Source organism: Ictidomys tridecemlineatus, chromosome 1 (genome assembly GCF_052094955.1).
Source record: "Ictidomys tridecemlineatus isolate mIctTri1 chromosome 1, mIctTri1.hap1, whole genome shotgun sequence".
NCBI lineage: Eukaryota > Metazoa > Chordata > Mammalia > Rodentia > Sciuridae > Ictidomys > Ictidomys tridecemlineatus.
In genome coordinates this window covers 44,670,910-44,683,484 of record NC_135477.1, presented here as the reverse complement: position 1 = coordinate 44,683,484, position 12,575 = coordinate 44,670,910, and the positions used below count along the sequence as shown (strand labels likewise).

The following is a 12,575-nucleotide window of genomic DNA, read 5'->3' as shown; positions in this document are numbered from 1 at the left end:
CCGAGGCAGCAGTGTTCAGAGGTGGGCACTTGGGAAGTGGTTGGGTAAGGAGGGCTGTGGCTCATCCGTGGACTAATCCAGGGACAGACCGATGGCCGAGTGGACCACGGGGAGGAGATGGGAACGGGGGAGGTGGAACCTCGTGGGAGCAAGCCAGTTCTTGGAGATGTGCCCTTGGGGACTCTATCTTGTCCCTCTGCTTCCCACTTCCAGGTGGGCAGCCCTGCTCCGCCATGGCCCCTCTGCCATGGTGCTCTGCCTCACCACAGGCCAGCGGAGCCGGATGACCATGGACAGAAACCTCCAGAACTGTGAGCCCAGCCAACCTTTCTTCCTCTCTCTGCTCTCCCCACGTCTTCTGTCAGAGTGACGAAAGTGGCCAACACAGCATGTGAAAGGCTGTTTATTTTTTTTTGTGTGTGTGAAAGATTGTTTAATTTTTTGAATAGCTGATTTATTTGCACATGAGGAATAAAAATAAAGTAAAAGGAACACAGAGCGAAACGCTCCCCTGCCCACCTCTGTCCCCATCTGTCCATTCCTCCCCCCCAGCTAGACACCACGACCGATGATTTCTTTTGTCTCTGAGTGTTTCTGTCTAAACAAACACAAATGCAGATTAATTTTCCCTTTGACCAGTGGCCGCGTAGTGGGCACACCGCTGTGGGCTTGGGTTGTAAACTGTGTTTTCAACTATGAGGCGCTGTGCCAGTGTGAGCTGGCCACCCTTTTGAAAGAGTCACCCCCGTGAGCTCCCAAGGCCTTGGAGAGCAAGGAATGTGTTCCTCCTGCCGTCCCCAGGGCATGGCATGGCAGAGCCCTGACCTTTGGGGTCAATAGAACCACTTGGTGAATTCGATGGTCTCTTTCCACATCTGTGCGATGGGGACAAGAGTAGTTCCTACCCAACAGGGCTGTGGTGGTGCTGATTCAACAGGCATCCAGTGCCAGCACATAGTAGGTGCTCAGCATGCGGGAGAAACAGGAGCATGGAGACCCCCTGCCGTGTGCAGTATCCGGCGGCTGAGATGGGCCCAGCCATGGTGGCGCCTTGGAGGCTGGGGGCTTGTGGACAGCGGAGCTGAGGCTGTGCCTGCTCATTCACGTCCCACCAGAGGCCAGGAGAGAGGCAAGTTTTGCCACGTCACGGTGATGTGGTGGTTGAGGGAACCTGTCAGGTCCCGTCAGACCTGACAGGTTGTCACAGCTGAGGTTCTGCGAGGGCGGCCCGTGCAGCTCATCAGGATCTCTGCCCCCCCCCCCATCCCTGCACTATTAAGGAGGGTTAAGGACCCCCTGTCACCATGTCATCTGGGTGTGCTTGCACAGTATTCCAGGCCCAGCAAGCCCGCGAAAACTGCTCTGGGTGCCGAGAGTCGGGGGACTCTGAGGCCTGAGTGCTTTCTTGCTGTGCTCGGATGCTTCTGGCAAGGCCCAGTGGGGCCCAGACAGAACTTTTGCGCCCGGGCGGGGCTCCTGCTCAGTCGTCCCTCAGTGCTCCAGACTTGCCCCTTCTGAGCTGCCTCCTCCTCACCCTGGCCTCATCGACTCACAGATCAACCTGACCTTCTCCTGGGCTGACTGAACGCTTGCTCACTCAGCTGGGCACACCTGCACCGTGGGCCTCCCACCTGAGCCGGCCAGTCAAGCACGCGCAGCTCCCGCCTCTGGCCTGATTCCCCCTGTTCTCTCCACGCTCTGCTTCTGAGTCACTGCTTTGGCAGGATGGGGAGCCAGGCGGAAATAACCCCGCCCTCTCTCCCCTGTATAGGCAGATCTTTCCCATGTGTTCCCCAGGGACTGGGCTGCTGACCTCCTGCCCCTCCCAGGTCCCCGCCTTGGTTGGACACGGAACACGAGGTGGTCAGCCGTGGACCATGCCCACAGATGTCACCTCCTCCAGGGAAGCAGCATGACCACAGCACCTTCAGGTCGCTGGCTGGGTTTGATTCCCCGGCTGGCTCTGTGTTCTTTGGCCAGGACCTTTGCCTCTTTGAGCCTCGGTTTCCTCATCTGGAATAATCGTACCCAGCTCCTGGATGTTGACTGAATGAGCGACGTCAGAGAATCACCCAGCACACAGAGGACAAATGGCCCATGTGACCCGTGACTGTGGCACCACTGATCTCTGAGTTCTATTGTAGGAAGGAGAGGCTGGCCACTAGCCACCCATCCCTGTAGGAGAGGGGCTGCTGGGTGGGGACGTGATGGACGGTCAGTGAGCCTGTTTTGTGAACACAGGGAGGACCCGATCTTCTCATTCTACTCCCTCCAGGGCACCCTCTTCCTCATCCCAGCCAACTGCCTGTTCCCCTCTCTCTCCCCGCAAAGGGCTTCCCAGACTCCCAGAGCCCTGATCAGCACAAGCCTCGGGCCCTCCAGGCAGGTGACAGCCACAGGAGTGGTGGGTTTACAAGGTAAGGACGTATAAGATGTGACAGGCCCGGAATTAGCAATGCAGTTCCTCTGTCATTTTTATCATTGGCCCCTGCAGGGAGAAGCTGATTAAATGGATATTCAACTCTTTGCATTAATGTGCATCCAGCTTCAATTTGCATTTCATTAGCCGCACAAAAAGCATAATTTTATTATTTGCCGTTGGAAAGCAGATCTCCGCTAACAAGCAGCTACACGCTGTTACTGAAATATGGTGTGACTGACTTGCTCCGCTGGCTGGCTCGCCCTGCCGTCCTCGTCCCCCGCACAGGCTTGCCGCTGTCTGTGAGAGGTGGTGTGCAGCGGGCCAGGCCCATCATGGCCGGCTGCGTCCTCCTTCCAGTTCCGTCTCTCAGGGGCACCTGGTTTCTGGCTCTTGTCTCTGGATTCATCGTTTTCTTGGAAAGTCACTGTCACCACCAATGACAACCCTGTTACCAATGCCCAGAGTTTCCACCAGCATGATACCAGCTGCCCCGTACCAGCGCTACCATCGTCAATAACAGGGTCACCTTGGCCATCATCTCGTCACCTCCACCAGGCCTTCATCACTGCCACTCACGTGGCTTCCATCACTGCCGCCATCATCATCACTATCATCACCTCCATGACCTTCACCATGCTGATATGCTGCCCATCACCATTATGATTACCAATGTTACTGTCTTCTCCACCACCATCATCACCTCCCTCACCAATCTTTACTTCCATCCATCATTCTCGTCACTGCCCAGATCAACTCCACTGGTTCCACCATGTTGATTCACAAGAGGTACAACTACTATCATCACCGCCGCAGCGTCATCTCCGTAATGACCTCCACCATCACCACCGCGATCATCTCCACCACCCTCACGACCATCTCGGTCACCCATTTCATCACCCTTGCCATCACCTCCACCACCTCCGCCATGCCAACACTACCTTGGCCACAACCCATATCACCATCACCATTGTCACCGCCTCTGCTATTTCCACCACCACTATGACCATCCCTATGGATGACCACCATGACCGCCATCACCACTTACACCACTACCCAGTCCACTCACCTAACACCATCTTCTCCACCGCACCCTCCCAATACTTTTAACTCACATCCAATATCATCCCCGTCACTAGCTGTATCACCACCCAAATGACCAGGATTCCAGTCACTGCTGTCACTCCCCCATCCCCACCACCAGCACCCCGTCTGATTTCTTCCACTTCAACGTGTGCTTGGCCATCCGCGTCGGGTTGAGCACAAGACTGGTCCATGGTCTGAGGACCCTGTGTGAGGCCGATGGAGGAAGCAGGGTGGGCGGAGCCCTTGAGGAGAGCAGGGCGGGTGACCAAGGCTGGGCATGGGGGAGCAGAGCAGAAGGCCGGGGCGGGGAGCTGGTGACGGTGAGGGCAGGACTTTGGCGGCGGTTGGAGTCGAGCCTCACTCCCTGTGGGGCCTTGAGTGAGTCCCTTTTCTGAGCTGAGCTTCTCATCTGTCGAGCGGGACTCATAAAGCTCCTTGGCTGAATCGAATACTAATGATGATGCTGTTATTAGCGGAACTAATAGGACCCCCTTCACCAAGTGGAATGTTGATTAAACGGCAGCGTGTGCTCCCAGCGTCTGCGGGGTGGTCACACCGTTCTCTGCTGGGTCCCTGCGGAGCTCCCTGTGAGTCCTGTGTGTCCCCTGGCTTCCGCAGGTTCTCTCCTCACCACGGTGGTGTGGACTTCCTCCCAGGAAGGTGTGCAGGCGGTGCCGCGGCTGGACGGAGCTGCTGAGAGCGGCAATGCCTCAGAATGGCCTGTGGCCGCGGTCAGGGAAGGTGGGAGTGGGAGAGCAGGTCCTCTGCTTCGGGATGGTGACAAACACGATGGATAAGTCCCGCTCCAGGGCTCCCTGCAGGGCCTGGTGGCACTGCACCTCACTATCAAGGTGTGGCTTCTCTCCCTCCCTGGATTCTCCTGGAAGTGAGGTCATTCCACGTCCCCTTCTCTCCGAGGTCTATGTGTGGCAAGGTGTGTAGCAGATTTCACTGTGTGGGGGTCCCTCTGTCAAGCTCGCTAGCCAACAGGGGGCTTCCACACACACTGTTCGTCGGGAGTGTAGGCTAAGCCTGGCGGTGTCTTAGAGTGGAAGCTATTGTTCCCATTGTTCATGTGTAAAACTGAGGCCCATGTGCGTGATCCTGGAGCTGGTAAGTGGCCAAGGTGAAATGTGGACTGTGTCTTCTAAGTTGCAGTCCAGCCCTCTCCTCACTGTACCAGCCCGCAGAATTCTCAGAGCCCAAGGCTGGCTCAGTTGTGGGCCGGCACCTGAGGATGGGGGTGATGAATAAGCTGCTAGGTTGGGAGAGTTTCTCAGGCAGCAGAACCAGATAGAAGGGAGCAGGCTGAGCTGCTGCCCACTGTGTGACCTGACCACATCCACACCTCAGACTTCAAGGCACGGGAGCCCAGCAGCTCTGGCCAAACCACCTGGGGATCCTAAATTGGCACCCTGTGGAGTGAGCTGTCTGGTCCTACAAAAGCAGTATTTCTGGTTTTCAAAGGAGCTGAATAATTTAAAGTGCACAAGACAAAACGTAAGATTTAGATGATCAGATAGACTCTCCGGGCTGCTGTATCTGCTATCCATACTCCACTCCAAGGCCTTCTTGGTGAGATTTGGAATTTATTATGTGTCTGAAGCAGTAATTACCAGGTTTCTCCCTTTTAGTCCTAAAGGTCTCCTTCCCCATTTATTGTCTCCCCCCATCCAATTGGGGCAGAGTAGCTCCCATTCTTGAAAGGGAAGCTGCCCTCTTGGGGATGGACAGGGGGAGATTTCTGGGTTTGGATGTCCCCTCTGGGCACTTTGGCTAGCAGGATGGCTGGGAGCAGAAGGCCTCTAATGTCTGCACATTAATAAATGTACAAACAAATACATTCATTACTAAGTGTTTTCATTTCAAAATTTGTCAAAAGATTATATATGCTTATGGCTTAAAAGGTGAATAGTTTAATGGGACACATTTTATTTATTTATTTATTTTTTTGTGCAACATTTTTTTTTCCCCTGGAGCCAGTAACTATCTTATCCCTTTACTTATTTGATTGCCTTTCTATGTGCTTAGCACTAATTCAACTCCAAGGTCTTTGGCAATTTTCCGTGCCTCCCTTCTATCAGCTTCATTACTGAAAATTCTCCTGGACTAACTGGGTGCTCAGGCACCGTCTCATCTTGGGAGCCTCCTTTATCCCATTCCAGGGATATTCCTCCTGTCCTGTGTCAAAATTTCTTGTGTCTTCATGTTCTTTCTATTTTACAACTTTGTTTTGGTGGAGCACACCCTTCAGTAGCTTTTCAGAAAGGCTATTGGGGGAAGTCTTTCTGAAGAGCACACTTGATTATTTACTTAGATGTCGAATTTAGGGTGGGATTTTTTTTTTCTTTTAAAAATGTGAGGACCTTTCACCATTATCTCTTGTTTTCCAGTGAAGTAAAGAAGTCAATTGCCATTCTGCTTCCTGGTTATTATTATTTTTTTCTTACTAGGAAGCTTGTAGCTCTTGATGCCAGAGATCTGAAAGTCGACACTGGTGTGTTTTGTTGAAGACCTATTTTTATGGATGGTGTCAAACATTTGATAGAACTTACAGTCTAGAAACTTCTGCCCTCCAGTTTTGGGACACTTTCTTGAATGACTGCCTTCATTTTATTTCTTTGGTTCTAACTTTCTGAGAACTCCTATAATTCCCATCATAGAGTTTCTGGGTTGATCTTCAGCTTTATCTTTCAAAAATTTTTTTCCCTTTTAATTTTTTTCACTTTTTCTCCCCCTTCAGTTTCACCATCCATTCCTTTCATTGAGTTGTACCACTTTCTTCTCTTATATACTCAATTTCCAGATCATTTTCCATACAACTCCAGGGTGGTTGTGCTAAAACACAAGCCCATGAGATGGTAGCCTTCCATGGCTTTCTGTTGCATGCTGGAAGAGTCTCTTGTTATTGGGATGACCCTTGGGCCTCAGCCTATTTCTCCAGCCTCCTCACACTAAACCTCTGTGTGACCAAAGCTGCGGCTGCTCCAGCCAGTGCACCACACTGGACACACAGTGTAACCTCTTGCTTCCGTGTTTTTGCTCAGACCTTTCCTCCCCCACAGAATTGAGAAATCCCTGAGAATAAGACCTATGTTTATTTCAGGCACCTGCCAAACCCTGTGGCAAGTAGATATTTAATCAACACTGATGATAGTGGATGAACGCTTTGTGTCCTTGAGTATGTTCCCATGTAAACCTCTGCACTGGGCTCCTGCATCCAGCCCAGTGCCAGTACTCAGGGGACTGCATAGAGTGGGGACGAGGGTCACCAGGTGTGTTCACGAACACACACACACACACATACAAACACACACACACACACCGGCATGGGAGCAGAGTTAAACATACAACTCCCATCTGATGGGTTAAGCTGCACATCAGAGCTTTGTGGGGGCCTGAAGCATCACCTCTTTGGACGAGCAACGTAGCCGTCAGTGTCCCCATCTGAGTCTCGGCCTCTCTTTGGTTCCTGATGCCATCCCTCCAGGACACTCTGTTCTTTTTTTTTAAAGAGAGAGAGAATTGTTTAATATTTGTTTTTTAGTTCTCGGCGGACACAACATCTTTGTTGGTATGTGGTGCTGAGGATCGAACCCGGGCCGCACGCGTGCCAGGCGAGCATGCTACCGCTTGAGCCACCTCCCCAGCCCCAGGACACTCTGTTCTTAAGGGCAGGGTGAAACCATCTTTCATTCTGTCCAGCACTGAGCAGTAGGCTGAAATTTCCAAAAATCTCTCCATAAACAAGAATAAATTGGGAGGAACTGCGTTCTTCAAACCCAGGCTGTTGGTGGGTCGCACTCTACCCAAAGGGAGCCTGGTTTGAGAGCAGCTGCCACTTATTCCATTTGTCCTAGGTACCAGCTCTGTGCGAAGTGCTCCAGGTGTGCAGTCTCACTTAAATCTCTCAACAACTCCGGGGGGTAGGTGTTATTCTCATTGTTGCATCCCTGGGAAACTGAAGCTCAGAGAGGTTAAGCGATGAATTCAAGGTCACACAGTCTGAAAGGGCACGGTTTGCCAGGATTTGAATCCGGGTTGGCGATTCTACTCTTCCACACCAGAAGGAAGAAAAACAGGAAAGAGAGGGGCCATAGGAGCTCTCTTTGCCTCCCTAATCTAAGGCCTCCTGGCAAGAGGTGACTCAGGGGGACCAAGAGAGTGGGCTGTGGGGGTCCAGTAGCTTTTGTTCCTGGACCAAAGCCAGATGGAGATGTGACCCTAGGAAAGTGCCATCTTTTGCCAGGGCACAGCCTTCATGATGTGTCGGGTGGGCACTGGTGAGGAGCAGGATACGGTCAGAGATGTGCCTCCATTTATGGCCGACGTCCTCAGGCAGGGGCAGAGCAAAGCGGAGGGTCAGTCGTGCGCCTTGAAGCTGGACAGGGCCGCAGGGGCCTGCTGATCCCTTGCTCCCTGGAGGAGGAGGCATTCCCAGGAGGAGGACCCATCTGCCAAGGGCCGCGTGAGTGCAGCCAGGGACAGGCCACGGCCCAGGATCCTGTGGTCCTCCCCTGGGCTCTTCCCATGGTGCTCCAGAGAGGCTTCTCCGGCTCAGAGGGCAAAGGACACTCCCAAGGACACCGCTCACAGGGGACAAGGAGAAACGGAAGATCAGCACATAGGGATCAAGTGTTCTCAGATGCCACCTGTGTTTTCAAGAAACAAGTGCCGTCCTACCCCTTGCCGTGCCTCACAGCAGCTCCAGCGCCCAGGGGAGCTGTGCCCCAGGAGGACTCTCATGGAGGAGACCGTCCTCACTTAAGACCTACAGCGTGGATCCCAGCCTCCACACTCAGCCACCCGAGGGCACGGCCGCTGGCTCAGCCTTGTGGGGAACAGCTGGGCCCTTACCCGGAGAAGCAGGGGATGCTCACGCCCTAGGCCTGCAAGTGCATCCGTCTGAGAAGCACTTAGAAAATCTACTGGAGAGAAACTGGGGGAGGACCTGGGACCCGGGTCACACAGGGACCTAATGGGCTGTCAGCTTCAATTCCTTCAGCTGGATAATGGGTACATGGGTGGAATGTGGGTCTTCTTATTTTCACTCTGCCAATATTATTATTTTGTACTTATTATTTTACCTCCCAAGAAATAGGTAATGGATTTAAAGGAGGTGATTTTATAAGACACAGAAAAAAACAAAGAAAAAATGTGAGTTGCTCGGCACCTCACCCCTAGGAGACAAGCACGGGCCATCTCCGGGTGTAGGTCACTCTGGACTTTTTTGGAGGGGTTTAGCCTGTGTTCATTCGCATCGTCTATACCTGTGTGTGTCCAGGCAGAGACAGATGCCACCGGACGGGAGGGACGTGCTCATTCTTCTCTCCCAGCAGCAGTTGTCTACAAGACAGAGATTTTCTATTTTGTGGTTGAAGATGGAGAGAAAAGGGTTTAGAGATTTTTTTTTTTTCAGGGCACCTGGTGGGTCAAGAGGGGAGACCCTCTGTTTGGCCTGAAGACTTGGCTCTTGGTCCAGATGGGAGAGGGGGTGGAGTCAAGTTAGCAAAAGACGTGGTGAGACGTGGGCTCAGGGAGGCCCACTTTGGGGTCCAGGCCCCACCTCAGGGCTAGAACTGAGTGGCAAGGGGGAATGGGGAGCAGGGAGCACATCCTGAAGGAGGCAGGCCCCCCAGACCAGCTGATGGCTCCATCTGCCCCGTACCTACCTGGGTGGCTCATGGTTCCCGCAAGGACAAGGGCCAGGCTTGTTCCTGAGGATGGGACACCCAGCATCTCCCAGCAATGACTGCAGGAGACTTTTAAAAATATATGTATTTTTAGTTGTTGATAGACCTTTATTATTTATTTATTTATTTATATGCAGTACTGAGAATTGAACCCAGCACCTCACACATGCCAGGTAAGTGCTCTACCCCTGAGCCACAGACTCAGTCCTGGGAGAGACTTAAAGTGACAGCACCTCACAGTTAGGCACGTGAGAGATGGGAGCTACCAGGATTTGAATAATCGTGCTAACATCACTACATTTATATGCACAGCTGTCATTAAATAATATTTGATTAAATAATTTTTAATGGCTGCCACAGTAGTCTATTTTTTGGAGGTACCAGGGTTAATTCATCAGATGCCTTGTTGTTGATGTTTTTTTTTTTTTTCCCTACAAACAACTCTGCAATGCGTATTTGTGAACATTCATGACTACTTTCTAAGGAGACGTTCCTGGACAATGGGTTTGCAACCCTTTAAGGATTTTTTTGTATGAAGTGTTACACTGTCATCCAGAATGAATATTTGAATTTACACTCCCAACAGCAATAAATAAAAGTTCTTGTTGCCGCATGTCCTGGCCAGGATGAGATATTAGTATGTAAAGAGAAGTTTTGCAAATCGAAGTTCTGAAAAAACAAGCAAACAAACAAATGGTGTCCTGTTCTCCTGTACATTGGTTTGGCTCCATGAGAAGGCTTTTTGCATGTTTATCGGACACTTGATTTTTTTGGCGTTGTCTTGCTGTTTGTTTCTACCTGGTGTTCGTGTTTTTCTGATACGTGAAGCATGGCTTATAGGTTGAGAATCCAACACCTTCTAATCATTTGTTTTGCAATTTTTCAGTTTGTCTCCATTCTGATAAAGCTTTACATTTTTATTTCAAAATAATATCAAGCTTATAGAAAAGTTGCAAGGAAGGTACAAAGAACTAATTTTCTTTCCCCCAGACCCACTTGAGAGTAAGTTGCTGACCCAATGCTCCATTATCCTTGAACACTTTGGTTTATATATCCAATAGACAAGGATGGTCTTCCATAGAACAACAATGCCACCATGAAGGGTGCAACATACCTTATATACAAACCTTATATACATACCTTATATTCAAAAAGAGATATGATAAATTGTGGTATAAAGGTGTACTAAGAATTGTAATGCAAAAAAAAGAGAGCTCATGTATAATGGTATAATTTGGCGTGAGCATACTTTATATACAGAGTTACAAAAAATTGTGCTGTGAATGGATAAATATGAATGTAATGCAAAAAAAAAAAAAATCAGTAGGGTGACCTTGCTCATAGTTCCCAGCTATTCCTCAGACACCATTCAACCTTTGCCAACTGTCTCAACAATGTCACAATTTTTTTTTTTGTTGTTGTTCTAGAATTGAACTTGGGGCACTTAATCACTGAGTCACATACCCAGCCCATTTTTAAATATTTTATTTAGATACAGGGTCTCGCTAAGTTGCTTAGTGCCTTACTAAGTTGCTGAGGCTGGCTTTGAACTTGTGATCCTCTTGCCTCAGCCTCTTGAACCTTAGGATTACAGGCATGCACCACCATGCCTGGCCCAACAATATCTTTAATGCCCAAAAGATCCCCTTCAGAATCACCTGTTGCATTTAATAGTGTGTCTTTATTGTCCTCTATTTAGGACTGCTTCTCAGTTTTTCTTGGACTTACGAGATCTTAACATGTTTGAAGGGCACAGGCTGTTTTTATTTTTTTTAAAATGTTTCCACATCACCTGCTTCAGCTTATTAGTATTTGGCAGGAACATCAGAAGCAAAACTAAGTTCTTCTTGTTGCATCCCCTTGGATCACATGTAATTTCGATTTTTCTCATTACTAGAGGGTGATGCTTTGATCACTCCATGAAAGTTGTTATTGCCAGATTTCTCCCCTGTAAAGTTTGTAATAAATAAATATTTTATGGAGAGCTTTGAGGCTGTGTGAATATCTTGTTCCTCTTCAAGCTTTTAATTTATTCATTTATATATTTTTATCTATATGAACTCAAGGTTTCTGTTTGGTGCAATGGGTTATAATCCATTAATATCATAATTCATTTTGATCCTCAAAATTTCTCAATTTGGCCAATAGGTGCCCCTTCAAGTGGGCTTTTGTATCTTTTTAATTTTTTCTCCATAATCCATTCATTTCTGGCAAACCAAGATCCTCTGCCTCGGCCCTGTACCCAACTATTTCTCTAAGATGCCCTGGTTCCTTTCTAATGCCATCCCTTTAGAATGGGTTTTAGAAGCCAAGATCTGAGTACTAGGGGTGCTCAATGCTCATGGGGTATAAGGGCTCCCAGTGGACAAACACATATAAACATATAGTCACACAAGTATATCTATATTTATTATATATTAATTAAGTCATATTTGATTAATTTTTAATGGCTACCTAGGGTAATATATTTTAAAAATATTTTAAAATTATTGTCATCTGTTTATGTGTATATGTGTGTGTATACACACACACACACACACACACACACACACTTTACATGTACATTCCTCCTTGGTGCCAGGCATCATATATATAATGGTTGACTTCTGTGCAAGGTGGGACAAGAACCAAGGTCAAGGTGTTGGAATTGTGGGATGTTAAATTTCAATTCTGATCACATCGTCTTTGCTTTCTTATGTGGCTATAATGTGATACTTGAGACTGGATGATTTATAAAAACATAAGGCTCATTACAGTTCTAGAGGCTGGGAAGTACAGGAACCTAGCATGAACATTTGTTGGCTTCTGGGGAGACAGGTGGTATAGCTTGAGGTGTTGTTGGTTCACACCTTATACACTGGTTGCCACAGCAATAGTCAGAGCAAAAAGGCAGGCTGGGAGTGATAAGTGATCTGACATAGAGCTCAGAGATAAGATGAGCTTGAATTTGCATTTTCCTTTGGTATGTTTTTAAAAATTTTAATATTCAACTTATCTGGAATTTATTTTGAAATACAGTGTGAGGGAGGGATAGAGTTTAAATTTGTTCCCCAGTGGGAACAATTTGTTCACGCCACAGTTCACTGAATAGTCCATATTTCCTCTCTCTTAAAAGTATATTAAAACTTCAATTATGTTGGGTCTGTTTATGGCTCTGCTAATTTCTTTGCTAGACCCACACTGTTTTAATCATTGTAGCTTTAGAATGCATTTTAATATATCTACAGTGCATCAGAGATTAACCAGTAGTTTGTTTTCCTCGGGGAGATTTTTGAATTTAGTATTGTATTTTTCCATTCACTTTTTGCTTCTCTGGACCCTGGGATGGGTCTTCTTCAGTTCAGCAGCAAACCTCTCTTTCACAGATGGCCAGAGGA

General features: G+C 48.7%; 1 protein-coding gene across 2 annotated transcripts in view; it reads left to right on the top strand.

The window, feature by feature from the left end:
- The window catches only part of Rps24 (ribosomal protein S24), a 462,172-nt gene that overhangs the window by 161,247 nt on the left and 288,350 nt on the right, over positions 1-12,575 (top strand). The window lies entirely within an intron of this gene.